Raw genomic sequence first — 22,262 nt, 5'->3', positions numbered from 1 at the left:
CTGTAGTTGTTAATGTCTGTAGTGTCTAGTGTAGGTTTCTTAAGAAGGGGAATGACCTGAGCCTTCTTAAAAGCAGTAGGGACGACACCTGATGTCAGGGAGTTGTTGATGATGGGTGTGATGAAGGGGATTAGGTCCTGTGAGATGTCTTTGAGGATGGTGGATGGTATAGGGTCGAGTGTGCATGTAGTGGGATTGCTGGATGAGAGGAGCTGTGCAACCTCATCCATGGTGAGTGGGGTGAAGCTGGTGAGTGTGTTGGTGGGTTGAGGGTCAGTTGAAAGTGGGTCAGTCGGAGAGAAGGATTGATTGATTTTGTCAATCTTGTCCTGAAAGAATGTTGCAAAGTCAGTAGCAGTAAGAGAGGCAGATGGGGGAGGAGGAAGAGGGTTCAGAAGAGAGGAAAAGATAGCATGAAGCTTACGTGGGTCAGCAGCAGATTGTTCAAGCTTGGCTTTGTAAAAAGATGTTTTTGATGCAGTCACATCGGATGAGAACCTGGACAGCAGACCGTGGTAGGAGTGGAGATCAACACCAAGCTTAGATTTTCTCCACTTTCTCTCAGCTGCCCGTAATTCTCTTCTGTTGCTGCGCAATGCATCTGAAAGCCAAGGAGCAGGGTGAGAAGGTTTTCCTCGTTTAAGGGTAAGAGGACAGAGCTGATCGAGGACAATATTCAACCAGTTAAACATGGCCTACTACTGCTGATATCTCACAAATCAGTGATTATAAATTATTAATGGCATTTGAAATAATAAAAAACTAAGACTAAGATTTGTACTAACTTTTGTATCTTTTCACATTATTATGTATGGTAGAGGATTAAAGATGTAAATTTGTACAAAGCATGAGATGTCAGAAGTGGGATTTGAACCCACGCCTCCAGGGGAGACTGCGACCTAAACGCAGCGCCTTAGACCGCTCGGCCATCCTGACTAGCTAGAGTACCACAGATACCATCCTCGCCTCACAAGGAATAATATTTGTACAAATTCCTGAATCTTTTCACATTATTATGTATGGTAAATTTACTGACTGTAACCCATTTGCTGCACTGTACACTTTGTCACTACGCTGTAAACCATATATCAATAGAAAGGGAGCCCCATATGAGCACTCCAACTGACCAAATAATGTTTTTCGGGTGGACCATTGTTAGCACTGTAACGGCACTAGCGTGTTAAGGTGTGTTTTCTCTGGTATGAGTGTATTAGGTCCAGTTTTCTTGTTGGGTTTTTAACTGACTGGATTATTTATTAAGATTATTTATTATTTTTTAAGAACTCAAACCCTGTTGTGCACCACCCTTAGGCCAGACTTGGTACTCTGGTCCCCTTCATTGAAGTCTGTATACATCACAGAGCTCACAGTTCCATGGGAGAACTCAACAGAAGAGGCCTATGAGCGCAAGAAACTGCGCTACACAGAACTGGCAGCAGATGCTCAGCAACGAGGATGGAACGCGAAAGTCTATCCAGTTGAAGTGGGATGCAGAGGTTTTGTGGCTTCTTCCACCATCAGGCTGCTGAAAGAACTTGGCATCCATGGACAGGCTCTACGACAAACAATTAGATCAGTGTCTGAAGCGGCCGAAAGAAGCAGCCAGTGGATATGGATCAAGCGGAAGGACCATTGCTGGGCTCAAAGAGCATCGACAGGACCCGCTCACTAATTCCCCCCACACCCCATCCCATTAGAGAACCCAGGTCACAACCCTCCAGGAGGAGGATGAACAAGGTATACGATTAGTGCTAGGCTTGACTCGGGGAAGAGGACACCCCCTGCCTTGCATAGTCCCATGGGCTGTGCCACTTAAATAACCAGGCAATTCTCATGATTGGGCATGGGACACAAGCTCAGGTTTGATCATCCTGTAGCTGTATCGAACCCACGCCTCCAGGGGAGACTGCGACCTGAACGCAGCGCCTTAGACCGCTCGGCCATCCTGACTAGCTGAGTCATCCTCAACACCACCCCCACACGGACTAATATTTTTATATACTCAGAATGTGGCTCCGCCCATCCCGCCACTCACCAAGCCAACTACTGGAGGACCAACACTGGTTCTAAACCACCACCAGGTGAGAACCACCCTGAGGAAAGTCAATGCAAGCAAAGCAGCAGATCCAGATGGAGTTCCCGGCCGGGTGCTGAAAGCATGTGCCGACCAGCTTACAGTGGTGTTTACCAGCATATTCAACCTCTCACTCCAACAAGCTGCTGTCCCAACGTGTCTCAAATCCTCCACCATCGTTCCAGTACCCAAGAAATCAGCTTCATCATGCCTGAATGACTATCGTCCAGTGGCTCTAACACAACACCCATAGTCATGAAATGCTTCAAGAAGCTGGTGCTTTCACACATCAGAACAGTCATCCCATGTGGCCTGGACATGTATCAGTTTGCCTACCGACCAAATCGCTCAACAGAGGACGCCATAACAACAGCACTCAACACCGCGCTGACACATTTGGAGGAACTTGACAGCGATGTGAGGATTTTATTTGTGAACTTCAGCTCCGCATTTAACACGATCATCCCCAATAAACTGGTCAGCAAACTGGTGAACCTGGGCCTGAATTCCTCAATGTGCACCTGGATTATGGATTTTCTCACTGGACGTCCACAAAAGGTCAAAATTGGCAACCACACCTCCTCCACCCTCATCCTAAACACAGGAACGCCACAGGGTTGTGTGATAAGCCCTATGCTTTTCACATTTTTTACACAGGACTGTACCACCATTCACAATTCCAACAGAATAATTAAAATTTCAGATGACACAACTATAGATGGACTGATCTCCAACAATCAGGAAATGGCCTACAGGCAGGAGGTAGCTCACTTGTCTGATTGGTGTACATTAAACAACCTGGCTCTTAACACCTCTAAGACAAAGGAGATCGTCATTGACTTTTGAAGAACAAAGGAGATAAACCACCTCCCCCTGCACATCCATGGAAACAAGGTGGAGATGGTGAAAAGCCTGAAATTCCTCAGAGTCTACGTGTCTGACCAGCTGACGTGGACCGTTAACACCTCACACCTGATTAAGAAGGCTCAACAAAGACTCTTCTTTCTCAGGAAGCTGAAAAAGGCCAAACTACGGCAGAACCTACTAGTAAACTTTTACAAGAGCACAATAGAAAGTATTCTGACCAGCAATTTCACAGAGTGGTATTCAAGCTGCACTGCCGCCGAGTGTAAGGATCTGCATCGCGTAGTGAAAACAGCTCAATGGATTTTTATTGTTCTTTCTTTTTTTTGTGATTACTACTACTGTCTTTCTTCTACTGCTGCTACTCTATTGGAGAGATGCCACTCGAAATTGCATTGTACTTGTGTATAGTGACAATAAAGATTCTATTCTATTCTTCTATTCTATGCTGCATTATAAAACGAGGGTGCAACATCTTTGAGCTCACGTACTCTTTTCTATATTATGCGTTGTTTTTGAACCATCACAGACTCAGTTTATTTAAAACGTTGATCTTAGCGTTTAGGACGAACAATGTGAGGTCTTTTATAAAGTGCATTTTGTCTTTGATTTTGTTGGACCTGTAGGAGATTGTCCTGTTCTTGTTGCAGCTCTGCTGGAGGGTTATTTTCTTGGTGTGGTGGTGGTGGTGGTGGTGGGGTCTTTGTTCCCATTTTGGTTTATTTAGTATATGATGTACTTTACATCCATTTAAATAATGTGAACATTTCCATTTTTGTCGTAAAATACTGCTGTAACAATGTAAATGGACGCTGAATAAACATACTTAAATGGATATTTAAGTATTTAATTACATATTTAAATGGATGTAAAGTACGTCATATACTAAATAAAGCAAAATGGGAACAAAGACCCCACCACCACCACCACAAACACCAACAAAATAACCCTCCAGCAGAGCTGCAACAATAAACAGAGCAAGATCAGGATGAATACATGATTCAGTTTCTCACATTTTCAGTGATCAAAAGCCTGGGTCCTGGCATCCATGTGGATGTTACTTTGACACGTAGCACCTACCTCAGCATTGTTGCAGACCATGTTCACCCTTTGATGAAAACTGTATTCCCTGATGGCTGTGTCCTCTAAAGAAGTAGATTTGTATAAATCATGAGCTGTCAGAAGTGGGATTCGAACCCGTAAACTGCTTAATCTTTTCACATTATCATGTATTGTAAATGTACTGACTGTAACCCATCTGCTGCACTGTACACTTTGTCACTAGGCTGTAAACCATATATCAATAGAAAGGGAGTCCCATATGAGATCTCCAACTAACCAAATAATGTTTTTTGGGTGGACCATTATTAGCATTGTAACGGCACTAGCATGTTAGGGTGTGTTTTTTTTCTGGTGTGAGTGTATTAGGTACAGCCTCCTTGTTGGGTTTTTAACTGACTGGATTATTTATTAAGATTATTTATTATTTTTTAAGAACTCAAACCCTGTTGTGCTCATTGTTTGCCTGTTAGTTCCTCGTTGCCTTGTTGCTGTAGCTCAAGCAGCTTGTTCTGTTGGAATTATGACTGCAGTCTATCAGGGAGCAGTGGCTGACCGCTGGGAAGCCATGTTCATATAGTGGTTAGCACTCTGCGTTGTGGCCGCAGCAACCCCGGTTCGAATCCAAGTCACGGCACTGTCTTTTTCTATGCCGTGCTTCGAAGGTTTCTATTCTCTCCTCGGGCAAGAGACCGAAATGAGGCTGGAGCTTCAGAAAAGTCAGAACCGTTGTCAAACATGGGCCAGTGGTGCAATGGGTAACACGTCTGACTACGGATTAGAAGATTCTAGGTTCAACTCCTGGCTGGCTCGGTTTCCTTATGCCTTATTTTTGTCTCTAACTCCTTGTGTATGGAGCACCAACAATGCATCCAACAATGGAGGTCTTGTCAAAGTGAAAAAGACTTGTCAGAGTGGAAAGAAGTGGCTGATGCTGGCACCAGCTGACACAGCCTTGCAGTTTCCCATATGGTCTAGTGGTCAGGATTCCTGGTTTTCATCCAGGTGGCTCGGGTTTGACTCCCAGTATGGGAATTGCCTTCTATGATTGGACTTGAGCAAAACTTTGCCCATTACTTCCTCTGCGCCTTGCTGCTGTAGCTCAAGCAGCTTTTTCTGTTGGAACTATGACTGCAGTCTATCAGGGGGCAGCTGACATGAGCCACCAGTGGCAGACTGCTGGGAAGCCGTGATCGTATAGTGGTTAGTACTCTGTGTTGTGGCCGCAGCAACCCCGGTTCAAATCCGTGTCACGGCACTGTCTTTCCGTATGCCGTGCTTCGAAGGTTTCTATTCTCTCTCTTTTTTTGTCTCTCTAACTCCTTGTGTATGGTTCTCTGTACCCCAGATCCAACAATGCAGGTCTTGTCAAGGTGACAAAGACTTGGCAGAGCGGAATGAAGTGGCTGATTCAACCGGTGCTGAGCCTTCCAGTTTCCCATATGGTCTAGCGGTCAGGATTCCTGATTTTTACCCAGGTTTTCGACTTCTGGTATGGGAATTGGCCTTTATGATTGGACTCGAGCAAAACTTTGTGTATTAGTTCCTCGGCGCCTTGTTGCTGTAGCTCAAGCAGCTTGCAGTTCAAATCCTAGGCCATGTGGGGGTGTTGAGGAAAATTGGCATTGTTAACGTGCAAGCAAGTCAGGATGGCCAAGCAGTCGTTCAGCTCGCAGTCTCCCCTGGAGCCGTGGGTTTGAATTCCCCTTCTGACAGCTCATGCTTTATACCTTCAAAATGGGAACAAAGATGCAAATGCACATAAGGTATTACAGTTACATATAATCACAAACACCCCCCCCCCCCCCCACCACCACCACCACCACCATTAAAAAGAAAACCCTCCAGCTGCACTGCAACAAGAACAGAACAATCTCCTACAAGTCCAAAAAAATCAAAGAGAATGCACTTCATAAAAGATCTCATCCCCGAATATGGCTGCATGTTGGCACTGTCGGCTGACTGAGACTTTTTGAACTGCACTATTTTGGCCCTTACATAAAGCAGCATCAACCCTTAAGTCCGTCTGTCAGTGGTACAAAGACAGTTATGCAGCATTAACGCTCTGCTCTGTCAGTACATTACAATTTGCAAAGGGTAAAAGAGGTTCATAGTAGAGGGAATTAGCTCAAATGGCAGAGCGCTCGCTTAGCATGTGAGAGGTAGCGGTATCAATGCCCGCATTCTCTAGTGCAGAAACATTATGATCATTTAAGGCATCACGTAATATGAAACTTGTTGCGTCAATGCTCACTGAAACGCAGCATCAAAATTTACAATGTTACAATGACATTTATGCTCTATTTTAACTCAAATCATTTAGTAATTTTTTTAAAGATTTTTTAAAAATCTTTTTTGATTTTTAAATTGACAAACGCAATAACTTGTAATTTTTCAATTTTGAAATGTTTTTGGTTAAAGCAGCGGTACGTGACATTTTGTTGGTTTTTCATCTGGTGAACTGCTTTGTAAAAGATGAACAGCTGAAACTCACGACATCCCCTTTAAATGCAGCATCAACCCTTAAGTCAGTCTGTCAGTGGTACAAAGACAGTTATTATTTTTTTCAGTTCGTCCTAAAAGCTGGGATGAACATTTTAAATAAACTGAGTCTGTGATGATATAAAAGCACCGCATAATATAGAAAAGAGTACGTGAGATTAAACATGTTGCACTCCTACTTAATGCAGCATCAATGCTCTGTTAATCCATTAAAATTTACAAAGGGTAAATGATAGTTTTTGTAATAGAAAACTAAGACTAACTAGGACTAAGATTTGTACGAACCGTTATATCTTTTCACATTATTATGTATGGTAGAGGGTTAATGACAGTCTGTCAGTAATCAGTAATGTCATTAATGCCCTATTTACTCTTAAACAGTTTTATTTACATACCTTTTTTGTTTTGTTTTGACAGAAACACATGAACTTATAATGCTACAGTATTAAAATGCATCAGAGTTTTATTTCTTAGTTTGATCACTGCTATTGATATAACTGAAATGATATTATTGTTATCTTTTTTATTTACTTTTTGAAGTTTTTTTGAAAAAAAAAAAAAGACTCACAGTGATCATTACCAGGATAAAACAGGCAGTGAATGAATGAATGTATTCCATAATAAGAAACAATAAGAACATCCATCATACCACCAGGTGGTGGAAGTGTGATTGTGTGGGGATGCTTTGATATTTGGGTGACTTCATGGGAGTCTTAATCGATTGAACCAGGAATAATGAACCACTGCATTGATTCTCAGTGCTGAGAATCATCCACTATCTAAATAATACCTGCTCTGTGGTGGTCCTGTGGGGGTCCTGACCATTGAAGAACAGAGTGAGCAGTCTAGAGTCAGTAATTGTAGAACTACAAAGTGCTTCTATATGGTAAGTGGAGCTGATAAAATGGACAGTGAGTGTAGAAACAAGGAGGTGGTTTTAATGTTATGGCTGATTAGTGTAAACTCACACACTGCTGTATGTGCTTGCATGACTGTAGGACGCGTTTTCAGTGCATTACCGTAATATCCATAAAATGTGTCCTTGAGATTTCAGTGCAGAAAAGTTTGTGTAGAGACTGCAGCAGCGGATACTGTGTTTGTTTAGAAATTGTGGTCATACTATTTTCACCAAGGTAAGTTTATTAAAATAAACGTTTTTTGTGTATTAGCTTCTGGATATTTTCGGATGCTACGGACAAAACTGTGTTGTACTGCTATGATGATACGACTATGTTCCAAACCCTTTTAGACTCTTCCACCACCGTTAGCGCTTCTCTCAGTTAGTTCAGCTCATTAAATATATTATCCACAGTATCGCTTACTTTTACAAACCCAATTTCAAGGTTTAGACAGAAGGGAAAATGTCAATGTAAATAGACAGCAGTTTGTAAAATATGTTATTTATATTCTAGCATACAAACATACATCGCTCCAAAATATTAATGAACGCTTCAGCCAAGATTGCCAGAAACCGCCCAAACATACTCACGAAAAATCCCGATAATCAGCGCTTAAACAATATTAAACCAGTTAAACATGATCTACTACTGCTGATATCTCACAAATCAGTGAATATAAATTATGAATGGCATTTGAAATAATAAAAAACTAAGACTAAGAAGTCTTAATTTGATTTTTATGGATTATTTTATTTTGTCCCGTACAACATGCTCTATTTAGAAAGTTGAAGAATTTGTACTTTGTGAGATATTTCTAAGTGAAATAGCATGTACTTCATCAGCTTGAAATAATAGCACACTGTATGTGTAACATGTTCTCCACACCGACTATTTGTACGCCCAGCCGTTTCAAACAGACTGTAGTAATTGCACTGCACTAAACAGTTGATATATCCTGCACTATTTTGGCCCTTACATAATGCAGCATCAACACTCTGTTAGTACATTACAATTTACAAAGTGTAAAGGAGGAAAGAGCTAAGGGGAGTTACAGTAGTTCAAAAGGTAGAGTGCTCGCTTAGCATGTGAGAGGTAGTGAGATCGATGCCCGCATTCTCCAGGTTTTAAAATTATGTAGAGAAACAGATGGACTACAGTCAGTAATTGTAGAACTACAAAGTGCTTCAATATGGTAAGCGGAGCTGATAAAATGGACAGTGTGTATATAGAGCAGGGGTGCCCAAATAATTCCTTATAAGGGGCCAAAATTTAATCTCAGTGAGGGGCCACGGGCCAAAACTAAAAGTTATTTTAACTAGGGCTGGGCGATATTGCAAAAAAAAAAAAAGATTCTGATTGTGTTTTTTTGTTGTTGTTGTTGTTGTTTTTGTATAATGCAATTGAAAAAAAACAAACATTTTTTGCATTTTAATTTAAAAGACTGCAGAAGTGTAAAAAAAGTAACAGCACCACCTATAATTATCTTTTCAAGGGACTCAAACTTTATAACAATAACAATATAACAATTAACAATAAACAGAAATCTTAATTAGCTATATGCTTTTTAGGAACAGCTCACAAACAACTCACTTTAAGTAATTTGCAGCAGAACCTCCTTACATTAAGAAAAGTGCAAAGCTACAAAAAGTTCTTTACAGATTTCTTAAAAGAAACACAAGCCCGTTTACTGTTTTCACCAATGAAGTTAGTGTATCAGTATCTACACTGGGGGACCACAAGTAATCACTCAGCTTTCATTTTGTCCCCTTGTGATTGGGGGGTGGATGGAGCGGCACATTCCGCTTCTAACAATATTGACTACAACTCCCATGCTCCCACAGACTGTCACGTGACTACCACAAGTCCCCGGTCAGTCAATTCTGATCGGTCCTCCCACTCCGGAGTTTTGATTCAGTTCAGCTGTGTTCGATTCCATGAATCTTAATTAAACTCTTCTGTTTGTGAGTCTCGTTGTGAAGTTTTGCCGATCGTGTTTGCGCTCCTTATTTCTGAATCTAACTATTACCGTGTATGACCCTTGTTGTCTTCCGTTTACTGTTTTTACTCTTTTGATATTAAACTGACATGTTGGTATTTTAATTAAAATATAAAGTATGTAAACAATCGCGATTGTCACATTTCTAACATCGTGTGAAAAAACGTTCATTCGAATTAATCGTGAAAGTCGCCCACCCTAATTTTAATATTGCATTAAATTTAAAAATATCACGTTTTTGTTGTTAAATAAAACACTACTGTTTATTCTAATTAACAGTGCTTTTATTTATTTCAACGGATGATAGATGTTTCTTTTTAGGAGCAAAAATATTTGAACAAATGTAAATTTGTAAAGAAAAACATGCAAAGCAAAATATATACTGTATATATACGTATATATAATCAATATTCAAATATTCAATATATTCACCTTTCCTCGCCACTGTACTTTGAGAACAGGTGTGCATGTTTTGTTTCGTAATGCTGACGGATGTTGTACTCCTTTAGTGCAGCCACTCTCTATCCGCAGATGAGGCAAACTGCGGTTTAATCTATTTCGGTGAAAAAATATTCAAACTGTTTTTAAATGTTTTAAACGTTTATCCAATGCCACTGCCTCATACGCTCCATGATTAACAGCCTCACTCGTGTCATCATGTCTGCTGACAGGAGCTCCACAGCGCCCCCCTCTCCTATCCACTGTCTCATGTAACATTGTGGTCAGCCAATGAATTGCAGCTAGCGTTATATGCAGTTCAACACTGTTAAAAGAAATTCCCAGCTACTGACAAAAGTAAGCGCTACTTTGATATAGTGAGGCGGGCCAGAAAAAAGAGACGGCGGGCCAAGTTTGGCCCGCGGGCCCCAAATTGGGCAGCCCTGATCTAGTGGACAATTGAATAGCCTACAACCAGCACAAACAGGGTTTGAGTTCTTAATGAATAATTATTACTCTTAATAAATAATCCAGTCAGTTAAAAACCCAACAAGAAGGCTGTACCTAATACACTCAGACTAGAGAAAACACCCTAACATGCTAGTGCTGTTACAGTGCTAAGAATGGTCCACCCAAAAATCATTATTTGGTCAGTTGGAGATCTCATATGGGGCTCCCTTTCTATTGATTTTTGGTTTACAGCCTAGTGACAAAGTGTACAGTGCAGCAGATGGGTTACAGTCAGTACATTTACAATACATAATAATGTGAAAAGGTTAAGCAGTTTATGGGTTCGAATCCCACTTCTGACAGCTCATGATTTAAACAAATCTACTTCTTTAGAGGACACAGTCATCAGGGAATACAGTTTTCATCAAAGGATGCACATGGTCTGCAACAATGCTGAGGTAGGTGGTACGTGTCAAAGTAACATCCACATGGATGCCAGGACCCAGGCTTTTGATCTCTGAGAAACTGAATCATGTATTCTTCCTGATCTTGTTCTGTTTATTGTTGCAGCTCTGCTGGAGGGTTATTTTTTTGGTGTTTGTGGTGGTGGGGTCTTTGTTCCCATTTTGGTTTATTTAGTATATGATGTACTTTACATCCATTTAAATATGTACTTAAATACTTAAATATCCATTTAAGTATGTTTATTCAGCGTCCATTTACATTGTTACAGCAGTATTTTACGACAAAAATGGAAATGTTCACATTATTTAAATGGATGTAAAGTACATCATATACTAAATAAACCAAAATGGGAACAAAGACCCCACCACCACCAACACCACCACCACCACCACAAACACCAAGAAAATAACCCTCCAGCAGAGCTGCAACAAGAACAGGACAATCTCCTACAGGTCCAACAAAATCAAAGAAAAAATGCACTTCATAAAAGACCTCACATTGTTCGTCCTAAAGGCTAAGATCAAGGTTTTAAATAAACTGAGTCTGTGATGGTTTAAAAACAACGCATAATATAGAAAAGAGTACGTGAGCTTAAACACGTTGCACCCTCACTTTATAATGCAGCATCAACGCTCTGTTAGTACATTACAATTTACAAATCCTAAAAGAAGATTTTGTGTAAGGGGAATTAGCTCAAATGGTAGAGCGCTCGCTTAGCATGCGAGAGGTAGTGGGATCGATGCCCACTTTCTCCAATGCCGAAACATTATGATCATTTAAAGGCAACACATAATATGAAAGTCGTTGCTCACTGAAACGCTGCATCAAACATTAGGTCAGTCTGTAAGTTCTACAGTGACAGTTATGCTCTATTTTTACTCAAATCGTTTGGTTTAAAGACCTTTTTTGACTTGTTTAAATTGACAAATATAGCGCCCCCTAGCACCCCTGGCTGTATTTGGAAAGCGCTCCCTGACTTCTTTTATTTGTTTAAGAAATCTCTTTCTTTGTGGTAATGTAAGGATTTAAAAGGGCCATTACTTATCAGTACTTACGATTATTTTATATTTAAGCTCTACTCTTATTTAAACTGAAAAAACTACTTCAATTACCCTATATATATGTGGTACTAACCTTGCACAAAAAAAACACCATTTACTAACACCATTTACAGTAGCTGTATTAACATTATCCCTGACTCACATACCAAACTTGTATACGTTAATAATACTTAAACAAATTAACTATTTACTCATTTACACAATCATTAATATGCATTTCAAACCCCAATATATTTTACAAAAATGTTATAATACAGATTCACTCAAATTACCATCAGTAATATTCAAAACATTATCAATCTCTCCTAAGTTAGGTAAATAACTAACTAAAAAAAGTGTACCCAAAATTACCGTTGCAGGCCTGATCCAACCTAATAGTCCCAATCAGCACAGATCACGAAGTATATTTGGTCGGTTGTGGTGGAGCTGTCCACGTTCTTTGTTTACATGGATGAAACAGAAAAAATCCACCAGTCTTTTTCCTTTTGATCTTGGATGAAACAATCAGAGTTTATCCGATGCTTTTAATCCACTGTAATCGTCACAGTTGCTGAGGAAGCGTACTGCCTTCAATGTCCATGCGCGTAAACTCAAGAGACGAAGTTCACGGCTGATACAGCATAAACAATGTCACTAATCGACTGCAAGATGTTAATATAAGACTCACTGTCCGTTTGTCTTAATGCATCAAGAGAGATAAATCCTAAACAGGTGTTTTACTCGCTTAGGCCTACATGACACTTTTTTCTTCTTTTCCACCCACTTTCTCTCGCTCTTTTCCCGACCTGTGACAGTTCATGCTGATTGGCTTAAAAATAAATCAAGGGAGGGCTATACATACACTTTACTTTAAACAGCATAAAACAACCAGAACACTGGTTATAAATTAACATAAACAAAATATTAGTTATGCCCAAATTTTAATTGGGCTACACAAACACACAATAACTTATAATTCTCCAATTTTGAAATGTCTCGGAGTTTTATCTGAAACGACTTTTTGTTAAAGTAGAGGTACGTGACTTTTTAATGGTTTTTCTTCTGGTGAAACTGCTTCATAGAAGATGAACAGCTGAAACTCACGACATTCCCTTTAAAATGCAGCATCAACCCTTAAGTCAGTCTATCAGTGGTACAAAGACAGTTTTGATTGGGTTTAGATCGTCCTAAAGGCTGCGATAAATAGAGTCTGTGATGGTTTAAAAGCAAGGTATAATACAGAAAAGAGTATGTGAGCTTAAACACGTTGCACTCTCACTTTATAATGCAGCATCAACGCTCTGATAGTACATTACAATTTACAAAAGGCTAAAGGGGTTTTTAAAGGTGCTTTAAAGGTGAAGGCTGTTGCTGTTTACACACAAAGAAAAACATCTCTGGAGGAGAATTTTGCACGATTGTTTTCCAGTCATTAAAATGTAATGTGCATTTATATGTGGCAAGAGAAAAAAAAATCCATAAAAATCAAATTGAGTTAGCAAAGAACCTTGAATTCTACTAAAGGGTTCTTCAAGTAGAAACAGTTTTACCAAGAACACAAAAAAACCCTTAAGAAACACTTCTTAGTGCTACATACATCAGTTGTATTCTAGAGGTCAGCATGCGATGAAACTGTGATAGAAACAGACATCGTTTTACTTTATACCACAGTTAGTTCCGACCTTACAATCTGATTGGTTGAGAAGCGTTCTAACCGTGCTGATATTCGTGATAACAGCACAGCCTTTTCACACCACAACTGTATTACTCCGCTGACGCGTTGCCAGTAACGACAAGCTTCATGCACACAAACGCGCACGCAGGCGACACAGACCTTTTTCCCGATCGTAGTGTTAAACTTTATATTCGTTGTGGAACTACTTTTTGGCGGAAGGTATTGTCAATATTAAAGCATATTTATTATGAAATTCAGGGCTTCTTTGATTTATTTTCTTTCTTTGTTTTGTAAAAACTGTTGTATAAAAGCAATAGAACACTTGAGGTCATGTGTTATCGCGAATAACATCACGGCTGCGACCGAATCACAGCCGTGATGTTATTCGCGATAACACACTCCCTCTCGTGTTCTATTGCTTGATTCTAACGCAATATTAACTGTATTCATATTATTCCATCTAATGGACGATTGAATAGCCTACAACAAGCACAAACAGGGTTTGAGTTCTTAATAAATAATCCAGTCAGTTAAAAACCCAACAAGAAGGCTGTACCTAATACACTCATACCAGAGAAAACACACCCTAACATGCTAGTGCCGTTACAGTGCTAACAATGGTCCACCCAAAAACATTATTTGGTCAGTTGGAGTGCTCATATGGGGCTCCCTTTCTATTGATATATGGTTTACAGCCTAGTGACAAAGTGTACAGTGCAGCAAATGGGTTACAGTCAGTAAATTTACCATACATAATGATGTGAAAAGATTAAGCAGTTCGTACAAATGGTGGTGTCGATGGTACCCAAGCTAGTCAGGATGAGGTCTAAAACACTAAGTTCAGGTCACAGTGTCCCATGAGGCGTGGGTTTGAATCCCACTTCTGACTGCTAGTGCTTCATACAAATTTATGTCTTTAACCCTCTAACATACATAACAATGTGAAAAGATTCAGCACTTTGTACAAATCTTTGGCCATGTGGGGGTGTTGTTGGTAATTGGCATTAGGACCTCGTAAGCATGTTAGGATGGCCGAGCGGTCTAAGGCGCTGCGTTCAGGTCGCAGTCTCCCCTGGAGGTGTGAGTTCGTATCCCACTTCTGACATCTCAAGCTTTATACAAAGTTACTTCTTCAGAGTCAACAGCCATCAGAGAATACAGTTTGCATGAAAGGGTGTACATGGTCTGCAACAATGCTGAGGTAGGTGGTATGTGTCAAAGTAACATCCACATGGGTGCCAGGACCTTGGTTTTTGATCTCTAAAAATGTGAGAAATTTAAACATGTATTCATCCTGATCATAAAGTGTTTATTCAGCGTCTATTTACATTGTTACAGCTGTATTTTACAATTGAAATGTTCACATTATTTAAATGTATGTAAAGTACATTGTATACTAGCTGTTTACTTTTTTCCCTAAGTAAAAACTGTTATTACCTCAACATGTCATTACCGACACATAACTTGTTGTGATGGTAAAGACACTTAGTGATGGTAATAACAGGTTTTTAGTTTCACCATCACTATCTTATTAACTCTTTAATAATTAAAGCTAATTAAAGCTAAATAAGCATAATGGTTTTATTATACAAGGAAACATTAATTTTCACTGATTAGTCAATATGGCCCACAAGATATCAGCAGAGATCCAGTAAAATATCAGTAATTACATGAAAAAGAAAAGGTAAGTTTAAAGTAATATCACAACCTTCAAAATGGGAACAAGGGAGCATCGTAAGGGGAATTAGCTCAAATGGTAGAGCGCTCGCTTAGCATGTGAGAGGTAGCGGGATCGATGCCTGCATTCTCCAGTGCAGATACATTATGATTATTTAAGGGTATCATGTAATATGAAACTCGTTGCGGCATCGCTTAATGAAACGCAGCATCAAAAATTATGATCAAGATTTAAGTGAGTCTTTAAGGCAACAAAAAATATGTGGGTATTAATATCTAAAACTCAGTGCATTATTAGGCTACACATAAATATAGATTTAAACTGTCCTCTATTTACTACAGTCTGTTTGAAACAACTAGTTGGTGTGGAGAACATGTTACACACACAGAGTGCTATTATTTCAAGCTTATCAAGTACATGGTATTTCACTTAATAACATCTCACAAAGAACAAATTCTTCAACTTTCTAATTAAACCATGTTGTACGGGACATTTCCGCTTACCTAATGCAGTAATAAACAACTCTCCCAAACAGGGACTTGAACCCTGGACCCTCAGATTAAAAGTCTGATGCTCTACCGACTGAGCTACCCGGGCTCAGCAAGCTGCTTTAACCCTCACAAGGACGTGACTGGAATTACAAACTTTAACATACGTTGTCCTGTAGAACAGTTCCAGCAAGAACACCAAAAAAAACCCTTAAGAAACACTTCTTAGTATTACATACATTAGTTGTATTCCACACAGGTCAGCATGCGACATCGTTTTACTTTCTAACTGTATTCATATTATGCCATCTATATTACGGTGGCCCGCTGAGTTAAAACACAATAACATTTACAAAACAAACAAAAGCTGACAACACAACAACAATAAGGAAAAACGCGAATATATTAAGAGACAACACAAATTCTTTAAGGTGGAACGCAATTACATTAAGGGAGAACACAACGAAATTAAGGAAACACGAATACACACTACACTACATCTAGTGGTCGATTGAATAGCCTACAACCAGCACAAACAGGGTTTGAGTTATTAACAAATAATCCAGTCAGTTAAAAACCCAACAAGAAGGCTGTACACTCATACCAGATAAAACACACCCTAACATGCTAGTGCCGTTACAGTGCTAAGAATGGTCCACCCAAAATCATTATTTGGTCAGTTGGAGTGCTCATATGGGGCTCCCTTTCTATTGATATATGATGTGGTGTCAACGGTACCCAAGCAAGTCAGGATGCGGTCTAAGGTGCTGCGATCTGTAACCCTCTACCATACATAATAATGTGAAAAGATACAACAGTTCATCCAAAGCTTAGTTCACGTGGGGGTGTTGTGGGATTGGTATTAGACCTTTGCAAGCAGGTCAGGATGGTTGAGTGGTCTAAGGTGCTGTGTTTAGTTTGCGGTCTCCCCTGGAGGCGTAGGTTTAAATTCCACTTTTAACATTTTACATTTACATTTTCTGCATTTAGCAGACGCTCTCATCCAGAGCGACTTACAGAAGTGCTTCCATAGTAAACATTTCATTTCTCAAGTTTTAGTAAACAACAGTCAAAGAACACAAATCTGCTGAAACCTGTTAAAAGTGGGTTTTTTTTGTTAGTTTTTTTGGAAATGGAAAAAAAATGTTAGTAAATAAGTACAAGTCAGCTTAAGTGCTTAGTAAAAAGGTGGGTTTTTAATCGTTTTTTAAAGACAGCAAGAGACTCAGATGTTCGGACAGACAGAGGAAGTTCATTCCACCACTTGGGTGCTAGAACAGAGAAGAGCCTTGATGCTTGTCTTCCTTTAGTCCTGGGTGGGGGCTCAAGTCGAGCGAGACTAGTGGCTCGGAGGTTGCGTGGTACAGAGCGGGGTTTGATTAGACCACGATGGTAGCTTGGGGCTGGTCCATTTTTGGCTTTGTAGGCAAGCATCAGTGTTTTAAACTGAATGTGTGCAGCTACAGCTCATGCTTTATACAAATGTACATCTTTAACCCTCTACCATACATAATAATGTGAAAAGATTTGTTTCAAGATTGTTTCAAAGTTATTGCATGTTTGTCAATTTAAAAAAATTAATAAAGGTCTTTAAACTAAACGATGAATGAAAATAGAGCGAAAACTGACCTCATTTTTGACGCAGCGTTTCAGTGAGCAATGACGAAACGAGTCTTACATTACGTGTTGCCTTTAAACGATCATAATGTTTCTGCATTGGAGAATGCGGGCATCGATACCGCTACCTCTCACACGCGAAGCAAGCGCTCTACCAATTGAGCTAATTCCTCGTATAAAGAACTCGCCTTTACCCTTTGTAAATTGTAATGTACTAACAGATCATTGATGCTGCATTATAAAGTGGGGGTTCAACGTGTTTAAGCTCACGTACTCACGTTTATCGCAGCCTTTAGGACGAACTGAACCAAATCGTAACTTTGTACCACTGACAGACTGACTTAAGGGTTGATGCTGCATTATGTAAGAGCCAAAATAGTGCAGGATATACCAACTGTTTAGTGCAGAGCAATAACAAAGCGGCTCTGTGAAGCAAGAACTAAAATTATGATGCATGTCATTCAACATAAAATATGTGGGTATTAATATCTAAAACTCAGTGCATTATTAGGCTGCACATAAATATAGATTTAAACGGTCCTCTATTTACTACAGTCTGTTTAAAACAACTAGTTGGTGTGGAGAACATGTTACACATGCAGTGTGCAATTATTTCAAGCTTATCAAGTACATGCTATTTTACTTAGAAATATCTCACAAAGTACAAATTCTTCATCATTCTAAACAAAGCATGTAGTACGGGACATTACCGCTTACCTAATACAGTAAGAAACAACTCACCCGAACAGGGACTTGAACCCTGGACCCTCAGATTAAAAGTCTGATGCTCTACCGACTGAGCTATCCGGGTTCCTGCCTTCTCTTTGACTTTCATTTAAAAACCAGTCTGAAGAAGAAAGTTCATCACCAACTCATGATGTTTACCAGTTTGGTGTAGCTTGTGCTCCATCACAAGTGTGGCGACTGCACTTGCAACCTCTTTGACTTCTATTGGAAAATGCAGGTAGAAATTGCATACGTAGTTGCTCGTTTCGATCTGCCCCTTAAACAGTGGTAGCGTGGCCGAGCGGTCTAAGGCGCTGGATTAAGGCTCCAGTCTCTTAGGGGGCGTGGGTTCGAATCCCACCGCTGCCAACTCAAGCTTTTCAACGCCGGCTCCATGTTTACCCACCCAATGCAACGTATACTCAATCACAATCCCAAGTGTGGCACATGCCCTTTTTGACCCACAACCTTTCTTAACTTTTTTTTTTATGTAACTGTGCACACAAACCTTAACTTGGTGTACCTTTGTATCGTTGCTGTTATCTCTAGCATCACTCTGACTACATGCAACTATGATATAATAGGAAACATAATAAAAAAAAAAAATTGTACTCACCCAATAACTGTGTTTATATCTAAAATGGAACGCAGACACTGTGAAAACAGCATACGTTCTAAAGCCAATGAGCTTTTAAACAAGCTCAAACACACCGATGCACCACGGAGTCTTAAATTAAGCATACAGCATGATGGTTTAGCAGAAGAAATGTTGTAAGAAAGGAAGCCCTTAAATACTGACCGTCTTGTTGCTCTGCTTGCAAGCTTACTGTAACAAAAGAATGGTCGTGTATCTGATGGGTTAAGATTAGTCGCTACTCCAACAGTTCTTCGCTGTGGCTGGTTAAATGCTGGAAATTACCACTTACCTAATGCAGTAGGAACCAACTCACTCGAACAGGGACTTGAACCCTGGACAGTCAGATTAAAAGACTGAGCTATCCGGGCTCTGCAACCTGTTTTAATCCCCACAAGCATGTGACTTAAATTACAAACTTTAACATATGTTGTCCTGTAGAACTTCAATTAATATAAAATGTTTTTATTTCTGTTTCGGCTCTCTTGAAGGTGATTATATAAAGTTTTAGGTGAAGTATGTTGCTGCTTACACCAGTGGCGGAGCCAGACAATTTTCATAGCGGTGGCCAGACTGAGACCATTGCTCACACAGGGGTGGCACAGAAACTGTCTGAAACCTTTTTTTATGTGGCAAGTTGCTGTGGATCTAGTAGTGTTTTGGTCACTCACTCATTTACCTATACAGGCAGTGAGTGTCATGTAGAATTACATCAAGCCTAGCATAAAAAAAAAAGCCCAATTTAGAGGAAAAACGCCCAATCTGGCAACACTCAGGGCTCTAGACTAACTTTTTGCACTGGTTGCACTGGTGTGCCTAACTTTTTTTCTTAGGTGCACCAGCACAAAAGTTAGGTGCACCCAAATTTTCAACCGCATCGCATTTAACACCTGTTTCACAGGTTCACTTTTTTTAATACTGACTTTGATTGATATTGATTAACTAACAATCTGGTCAACATAAAGTTCTTTATTTGAAGCACAATTCTACACGAAAGGTAACTTACTGAAAAAGTGTTTCTTAAAGTGGTAATTAAAGTGCTTCACTAAGCTGAAATTTAAACTCAAGATAAATTAAATTAAAAGAAAATCTCAATTAAAAGTGCAAGTGTTTTAAGGGCTTCAAACTGAACATCTCATTTAATGATAAGAATATTACATATAATTAATGCAGTAACGAGACGCATATTATTGACATAGGCTACATGACATGACATTATTACATTTTGAGTCAGTTTGTCGCTGATATTTTTAAAGTGCCTTAAAGAAAAGATGAACTGTGTGATGTGACGCGGTAAAAGTAACCCGGACAGAACGAACAACGTTTAACGTGAAATATAAACACCACACGTGAAGTAAATCCAGTTAAACACAGATACATGTGGAGCTGTTAGACTGGGTTTGATGGTTATTTCACACAGATGTTTGTTTGTATCATGGAACTTTAATGATGTTTTATCTCTCGAGTCGAGCGCTGAGCAAATCGGTTATTTAGGTCGAGAGTCGCGGTGAAAGCGAAGCGCAAAACTCTTCTCACGTCAGTGAACTAAAGAAAACAACAACTGAGACAAACACGTCACGTCTTCTTATCACCGATATTTGATTGATGTTTTTACATTAAAACAAACATCTGTAACAGCAGCACAGATGCTCACACATATTCTACACACTCCGTCATGATATTTCGCTGTGTAACGCCCGCCGGTGATGACGCTGGTCCCGCCCTTCACTATGTCTGATTGGTTTAGATTTATAGATATGATTAGATATGGGCCTAATGTGTGTCTGTTGGTGCACCGGAGACTTTCAGAGTCACAGAGACTTTTTTTTCCCCTCGAACGGCTGGTCGCAGATTGACTGTGGATGCTCGTTCACTCACAGCTGTTGAACTCATTTAGCCGCTAATATCCACCGTGTTGTAGGTATTATAGTGTAATCAGAGCGGGAACTGTGGCGCACGTCATCATGCACTTACGTATGCATATCGATCGAATTTGTTTAAAAATCATATCACCGTTATTGAAACATTTTCTATCGCTATATATATCGATATCGAACTATTGTCCAGCACTAGATATTCCCTTGCAATACTTTATCATTTGGCTGCCAACTTGTGTGTAATGATGAGACTCATTTGAACCCCAGAACATGCTAGTGTGAATGCATGGAAAACTAATTTTAATTTTCTTTTAACAATATGATACAGACTGACCAACACTATTAAGCCAAATCAGCATTGAAAATAGACTTTACTTTTAATAGCCTTCTACAATGCTGGAGCTTCTTAAAACGGAATATATTCTTTTAAATAGAAGTGTTATTTAACTGCGATTAAATTGTTTTCCAACAAAATCTGCCCAATTAGGCGGATAACCGCCCAATCTGGCAACACTGGAACGCGCAGAGCCAGCTGGCGCCTTTACTCGTAGCTCGCCACAAATACTACTAAATAGTAATAGTAGTACTAGTAGTACTAAGTAGTACTACATCTGTAATTGTGTTGGTGGTTGACATTTATGTCGAGTGTATGACTGCACTGTTTTGGTGGAGAACTACTTCTTTGAGGTGCGCTGTTGAATTGCGTCCCTGTGAGAACACCTGCGTGCAGAAATGCTTCCGCAAAAAAAGTTGCCGGCAAAGCGGTGATGGGGGGGCCGGAGGGGTGGCCGAAGATTCATTTATGGTGGCCATGGCCACCACTGGCCACCCCCTCTTACACACACACAAAAAAACATCTCAGGAGGAGAATTTTGCAAGTAGATTAGAAACAGATTCCTTTCTTTCACCTTTTTCCTTTTTTCCTGTATCAATTGCACGATTGTTTTCCAGTCCTTAAATGTTATGTGCATTTATATGTGGCAAGAGAAAAAAATCCATAAAAATCTAATTGAGTTAGCAAAGAACCTTGAATTATACTACAGAATTCTTCAAGTAGAAACAGTTCTAGCAAAAACACAAAAAACCCTTAAGACTTCTTAGTCTTAGTTTTTTATTATTTCAAATGCCATTAATAATTTATAATCACTGATTTGTGAGATATCAGCAGTAGTAGATCATGTTTAACTGGTTTAATATTGTTTAAGCGCTGATTATCGGCTGTTTTTCGTATGTTGGGCGGTTTTCCATGCATTTTTGCGGGCTTTTAAATGCGCAATCTGGCAACCCTGGCTGAAGCGTTAATTCATATTTTGGAGCGATGTATGTTTGTATGCTAGAATATAAATAACATCTTTTACAAACTGCTGTCTATTTACATTGACATTTTCTCTTCTGTCTAAACATTTTTGGAATTGGGTTTGTAAAGATAAGGGATACTGTAGATAATATATTTAATGAGCTGAACTAACTGAGAGAAGCGCTAACGGTGGTGGAAGAGTCTAAAAGAGTTTGGAACATAGTCGTATCATCATAGCAGTACAACACAGTTTTGTCTGTAGCATCCGAAAATATTCAGAAGCTAATATACACAAACCTTTCTTTAAAAAATAAACTTACCTTGTTAATAAAGTATGACCTCAAAATCTAAACAAACACAGTATCCGCTGCTGCAGTCTCTACACAAACTTTGCTGCACTGAAATCGCAAGGACACATTTTATGGATATTACGGTAATGCACTGAGAACTCGTCCTACAGTCATACAAGCACATACAGCAGTG

The 22,262-nt window shown here is 39.6% G+C and overlaps 5 non-coding genes across 5 annotated transcripts; 3 read left to right on the top strand and 2 right to left on the bottom strand.

Annotated features, from left to right (window-relative positions):
* Window positions 1–853: 853 nt before the first annotated feature.
* trnal-uag (transfer RNA leucine (anticodon UAG)) lies at window positions 854–936 on the bottom strand. The gene has a single exon. It is a non-coding gene; the product is annotated as a tRNA-Leu (tRNA).
* Window positions 937–4,737: 3,801 nt separating this feature from the next.
* On the top strand, window positions 4,738–4,810 carry trnar-acg (transfer RNA arginine (anticodon ACG)). Its single transcript has one exon. It is a non-coding gene; the product is annotated as a tRNA-Arg (tRNA).
* A 150-nt stretch (window positions 4,811–4,960) lies between these two features.
* Window positions 4,961–5,032, top strand: trnae-uuc (transfer RNA glutamic acid (anticodon UUC)). Its single transcript has one exon. It is a non-coding gene; the product is annotated as a tRNA-Glu (tRNA).
* Window positions 5,033–17,983: 12,951 nt separating this feature from the next.
* On the bottom strand, window positions 17,984–18,056 carry trnak-uuu (transfer RNA lysine (anticodon UUU)). Its single transcript has one exon. It is a non-coding gene; the product is annotated as a tRNA-Lys (tRNA).
* Window positions 18,057–18,258: 202 nt separating this feature from the next.
* trnal-aag (transfer RNA leucine (anticodon AAG)) lies at window positions 18,259–18,340 on the top strand. The gene has a single exon. It is a non-coding gene; the product is annotated as a tRNA-Leu (tRNA).
* The last annotated feature ends 3,922 nt before the right edge of the window (window positions 18,341–22,262 follow it).

The sequence above is a fragment of the Trichomycterus rosablanca genome, chromosome 10, assembly GCF_030014385.1.
Source record: "Trichomycterus rosablanca isolate fTriRos1 chromosome 10, fTriRos1.hap1, whole genome shotgun sequence".
In the NCBI taxonomy this organism is placed as follows: Eukaryota; Metazoa; Chordata; class Actinopteri; order Siluriformes; family Trichomycteridae; genus Trichomycterus; species Trichomycterus rosablanca.
This window is presented reverse-complemented; position numbering and strand designations above follow the sequence as displayed.